Below are 6,122 nucleotides of genomic sequence, written 5' to 3' on the forward strand. Positions count from 1 at the left end.
TGCCACCCCAGGTCAGACATAGCCATATGCAAATCAGTCTGACCCTGTGCCTCATGGGAACAGTCTAGCCCGAACTGCCAAGCCATGCCTTCCCTGGACCGGAAACAAGCTTCCTAGGACTGGTTTCTGGCATTTCAGCCGTCTTCAACCAGGCTTGCTTGAATCCAGTGGCAAAGTGAGCAAGGGACTCAACGTCTGAGCATACCCTGCCAACTTATGGCGAACAAAGCGGTACAAAAGGGGGTGGTGATGGACAGAACATCAGAACCAATCAAACACTCACACCCAGTCACCAGACGTTGGTTTGATCCATCACAGTCTTTAGCCCACTCTGCCACCCCAGTTCAGACATAGCCATATTCAAATCAGTCTGCCCCTGTGCCTCATAGGAACAGTCCAGCCCAAACTGCCAAGCCATGCATTCCCTGGACCAGAAACAAGCTTCCTAGGACCAGTTTCTGGCATTTCAGCCGCCTTCAGCCAGGCTTGCTTGAATCCAGTGGCTAAGTGAGCAAGGGACCCAACGTCTGAGCATACCCTGCCAACTTATGGCGAACAAAGCGGCACAAAAAGGGGTGGTGATGGACGGAGCATCAGAACCAATCAAACACTCACACCCAGTCAACAGATCTCGGTTTGATCCATCACCGTTCTTTAGCCCACTCTGGCACCCCAGTTCAGACATGGCCATATGCAAATCAGTCTGACCCTGTGCCTCATGGGAACAGTCCAGGCCGAACTGCCAAGCCAAGCCTTCCCTGTTCCGGAAACAAGCTTCCTAGGACCGGTTTCTGGCATTTCAGCCGGCTTCAGCCAGGCTTGCTTGAATCCAGTGGCAAAGTGAGCAAGTGTGAGAAAGTGGCTCTGTATATACTGTTGCTTAATAGGTACAGGGTGTACAGAGTCCACAGACCCCAAGGGTTTAACAGAGGTTAAAGTTAGATATCACCTTACTCTCTAAAGTGGTGGCTTGGTCGAGCAGTAAGGCAGTATCAGAGGACAGTGTAAATCATTTGTTGTACACACTCAGTCAGCAAATGGTTCCACACACTCAATAACTGAACTCTAGGCCAATGGTTTATATATAAAAAATATATGCTTGTTTTATTTTAGAACTAACACTTGGATTTAAAATATACTTTCTCGACAGAAGATGTTTCATATAAATACTTTTGTATATGCAATAGACTTTAGTAAACAGTTACAAGTAGTTGCAGTAGGCAACTCTATTTCTAACCACAACAATACATTGAGCTCAATGATAAATTCAAGTTATTTGCAACAGATTACTTTTTAGATTACTTTTGTTATTCCAGGACTGGATCCTAGATTCAGTCCTGGGTCAGTTCTCAGAATCAAGTGATGAAAGTCGACTTAAGTACTGTAATGATTTTTAACTAATATTTAGCTATTTTAAAAGTTGACACAGAAAATATTTCAGAGAAAACAGTCAATGATTTCCTATGGAAGAAAATTCAGGTTATGGGTACAGTATGTTCTTGTTACTTTTGTAATCCAGTACTGGGTGCCTAGACTCAGTACTGGGACCTTTATCCAAAACAGGTAAGTAATTACGTTTTCAGATGTTATACTATTTTTGAAGAATATTTAAAGATTGCAGAAATCAACACAGAAGAAATTTCACAGAAAAACAGTCAATGGTTTCCTATGGAAGAAAATTGAGTTAAGGGTAAGTACAGTTGTGGGTATTTTTCAGAGTCAGTGCTGGGCACCAAGATCCAGCACTGGGAGCTCACCTAAGAGCAGGTGAGTAAATTCGTTTTTGTCACGGCTGATTTTTGGTGAATATTTGAAGATTTGAAAATCTACACTTAGAAGAAATTTCAGGAAAAAGCCAGTCAATGTTACCCTATGAGGAAAATAGAGTTTGCGGTTTAAGGGTAAGTACTCGACTGGCAGAGTTGAGGTTCTGGGCACAGACTCAGGGGTCTCCCAGGGTCAGGTAGGTACAGTTGGTTCACCCTCAGCGGCTCTAGGGCGGCCGGGTGCAGAGAGAGTTAGGCCCAATGTTATCCTATGAGGGATAGGGGGGCCTTGTTTGGTGGCTGCTGTCTGGCAAGCCCCGCGGCTGTGGGAGCTGGGCTCCTGGTCACTTACTCAGGGCAAGTGGGGAAGTAGGTAGGTGTAGAGTTTTCACTGCCAGGGCCACTCGGGCGGCTGGGTGCAGAGGGCTTTTGAGCCTTCGGGCGCTCAATGGATTTCAATGGGAAATCTACGGTTTGGAAAAAGACTGCAAGCTCGGGGACGAGGACTATTCAGGTGCCACCACCACTTCGAGAGGTAAGTTGGGTAGTTGCAGGATAGGTAGGTACCCCGGAATTGGACACAGAGGGCCGTGGGGTGCCGGGTGCAGGGGTGCCTTTTGGTGTCGGAAAATCTTACCCTCTGTTGATCGTGGTTGGGGTGGCACATGGTTCAGAGGCTGCAGGCTTCTTCAGGAGTGTCGAGGTGGGTCCTTGGGTGCCGGACTCGGGGTCACAGTCGCCGTGGGGTCGTCCTCGTGGGTTTAGTTCACTCCGGCACCGGCCAGGCTTGGCTGCTGCAGAGTGGGCTGGGATCGCGGTTCCGGGCTGCTGTCAGGGGTGAAAGGTAGGTTTTGAGTAGAGCCTCTACTCATGGGAGTCCCAGGGGATTAGAGTTAAAAGGTAGCCAGGTCCTCCGGGGTTTCTGAGGTTGCTGGCCACAAGAGATGCCGGGTTTGGAGCAGGAGCAGGTTCGAGGTCGACAGGCCGGTAGGGCTGGGGCCAAAGCAGTTGGTGTCTCCCTCTCCTTAGCAGCTGCAGGGCAGGTCTTCTTTTCTTCTTGCTCTTCTTGTAATTTCGGAATCTGGAATCTGGGGAAGGATGGTTCAGGGTGCCCCTAAATACTAGATTTAGGGGCGTTACAGGTAGGTGAAGGGCAGGGACCAATGGGTCCCCGTCCTGGGGTGGGTACACCCCCTATCCTGCCTCTCTCCTGTGGGAGGGGGGCAGTAACCTAGTCCTAATAGGGTAGGGCTCCCCATCTTCAAGATGGCGAGAGCCCGGAGATGTGCTTCACCTCACCTTCCCCACCTGAGGGGTGGGGTTGGCAGGCTGGCACATCCCCTGTCCTTATTTGGGGTTTCCGGACAAAGCTTCCCGCCAGAGTGGGGGCTTGCTGGGGCCTGGGGAAGCTCACAGAGGCGTCATGCCTTTGAAGCTTCCCCCTGCCCATCCTGTGGGAGGAGATTTAGCACCTCGCCCAGGATGTGCATTGTTGCAGGACCAGGAGAGCAGGGGCTCTCCCACCCAGGGGTCCAGCAACATGTCTGCTGGGTGGCAGCCTAGGCAGCCTCAGAGCAGACGTGGATTCGTAGGTTAGGTTTCAGGGGGCACCTCTAAGATGCCCTCTGGGGTGCTGGTTACATTAAATCCCACACTGGCATCAGTGTGGGTTTAATGTGCTGAGAAGTTTGATACCAAACTTCCCAGTCTTTAGTGTTGCCATTATGGTGCTGTGGAGCTCGTGTTTGACGAGCTCTCAGCATCATGTACTCTTAAATGGCAGCACTGCACTTACAGGGCTCAGGAATTGACCTGGGCACTGTAGGGGCACAGGGCTACTGCTCCTGTTCCCACACCATTGGCATAAGGCACCCAGCTAGAGGGGTGACTGATGTATGCCATCGCAGTTTAGGTGATGGGCATGGCAAACAGGGATGTGTGCATTTTCGACTTTGTTTTGGTCTTGCACCCAAACACTCAGCCTGCAAAGGCAGTGTGTGTGTGTAAGGGTACAAGGCCTCTAAGGGTGGCACAAGGTGTGCTGCAGCTCTTAGAGGCGTTCATTGGTCACAAAGCCTTGGTTACTTAGGGTAACATTTACTAGGGGCTGACATGTGGCCAGGGTTTGCCAATTTGGGTTTGGTTTGTTTTAGGGAAGGAACATAGGCCCTGGGCCCCTGATTGGCAGGATTCCAGGGCACACTCAGTCAAAATACATTCAGCAATTCAGCAAAAAGTGGGGGCATACCAGGCAAGAAAGATGGCACTTTTTCACAGCAAGGTACTCAACGTCTGAGCATACCCTGCCAACTTATGGCGAACAAAGCGGTACAAAAGGGGGTGGTGATGGACGGAGCATCAGAACCAATCAAACACTCACACGCAGTCAACAGATCTGGGATTGATCCATCACTGTTCTTTAGCCCACTCTGCCACCCCAGTTCAGACATAGCCATATGCAAATCAGTCTGACCCTGTGCCTCATGGGAACAGTCTAGCCCGAACTGCCAAGCCATGCCTTCCCTGGACCGGAAACAAGCTTCCTAGGACTGGTTTCTGGCATTTCAGCCGTCTTCAACCAGGCTTGCTTGAATCCAGTGGCAAAGTGAGCAAGGGACTCAATGTCTGAGCATACCCTGCCAACTTATGGCGAACAAAGCGGTACAAAAGGGGGTGGTGATGGACAGAACATCAGAACCAATCAAACACTCACACCCCGTCAACAGATCTGGGTTTGATCCATCACAGTCTTTAGCCCACTCTGCCACCCCAGTTCAGACATAGCCATATTCAAATAAGTCTTCCCCTGTGCCTCATGGGAACAGTCCAGCCCGAACTGCCAAGCCATGCCTCCTCTGGAAACAAGCATCCTAGGACCAGTTGCTGGCATTTCAACCGCATTCAGCCAAGCTTGCTTGAATGCAGTGGCAAAGTGAGCAAGGGACTCAATGTCTGAGCATACCCTGCCAACTTATGGCGAACAAAGCGGTACAAAAAGGGGTGGTGATGGACGGAGCATCAGAACCAATCAAACACTCACACTCAGTCAACAGATCTGGGTTTGATCCATCACCGTTCTTTAGCCCACTCTGGCACCCCAGTTCAGACATGGCCATATGCAAATCAGTCTGACCCTGTGCCTCATGGGAACAGTCCAGGCCGAACTGCCAAGCCAAGCCTTCCCTGTTCCGGAAACAAGCTTCCTAGGACCGGTTTCTGGCATTTCAGCCGGCTTCAGCCAGGCTTGCTTGAATCCAGTGGCAAAGTGAGCAAGTGTGAGAAAGTGGCTCTGTATATACTGTTCCTTAATAGGTACAGGGTCTACAGAGTCCACAGACCCCAAGGGTTTAACAGAGGTTAAAGTTAGATATAACCTTACTCTCTAAAGTGGTAGCTTGGTCGAGCAGTAAGGCAGTATCAGAGGACAGTGTAAATCATTTGTTGTACACACTCAGTCAGCAAATGGTTCCACACACTCAATAACTGAACTCTAGGCCAATGGTTTATATATAAAAAATATATGCTTGTTTTATTTTAGAACCAACACTTGGATTTAAAATATAATTTCTCGACAGAAGATGTTTCATATAAATACTTTTGTATATGCAATAGACTTTAGTAAACAGTTACAAGTAGTTGCAGTAGGCAACTCTATTTCTAACCACAACAATACATTGAGCTCAATGATAAATTCAAGTTATTTGCAACAGATTACTTTTTAGATTACTTTTGTTCTTCCAGGACTGGATCCTAGATTCAGTCCTGGGTCAGTTCTCAGAATCAAGTGATGAAAGTCGACTTAAGTACTGTAATGATTTTTAACTAATATTTAGCTATTTTAAAAGTTGACAGAAAATATTTCAGAGAAAACAGTCAATGATTCCCTATGGAAGAAAATTCAGGTTATGGGTACAGTATGTTCTTGTTACTTTTGTAATCCAGTACTGGGTGCCTAGACTCAGTACTGGGACCTTTATCCAAAACAGGTAAGTAATTACGTTTTCAGATATTATACTATTTTTGAAGAATATTTAAAGATTGCAGAAATCAACACAGAAGAAATTTCACAGAAAAACAGTCAATGGTTTCCTATGGAAGAAAATTGAGTTAAGGGTAAGTACAGTTGTGGGTATTTTTCAGAGTCAGTGCTGGGCACCAAGATCCAGCACTGGGAGCTCACCTAAGAGCAGGTGAGTAAATTCGTTTTTGTCACTCAGCTGATTTTTGGTGAATATTTGAAGATTTGAAAAGTCCACACTTAGAAGAAATTTCAGGAAAAAGCCAGTCAATGTTACCCTATGAGGAAAATAGAGTTTGCGGTTTAAGGGTAAGTACTCGACTGGCAGAATTGAGGTT

The sequence above is a fragment of the Triturus cristatus genome, chromosome 4_1 (assembly GCF_964204655.1).
Source record: "Triturus cristatus chromosome 4_1, aTriCri1.1, whole genome shotgun sequence".
Taxonomy (NCBI): Eukaryota; Metazoa; Chordata; class Amphibia; order Caudata; family Salamandridae; genus Triturus; species Triturus cristatus.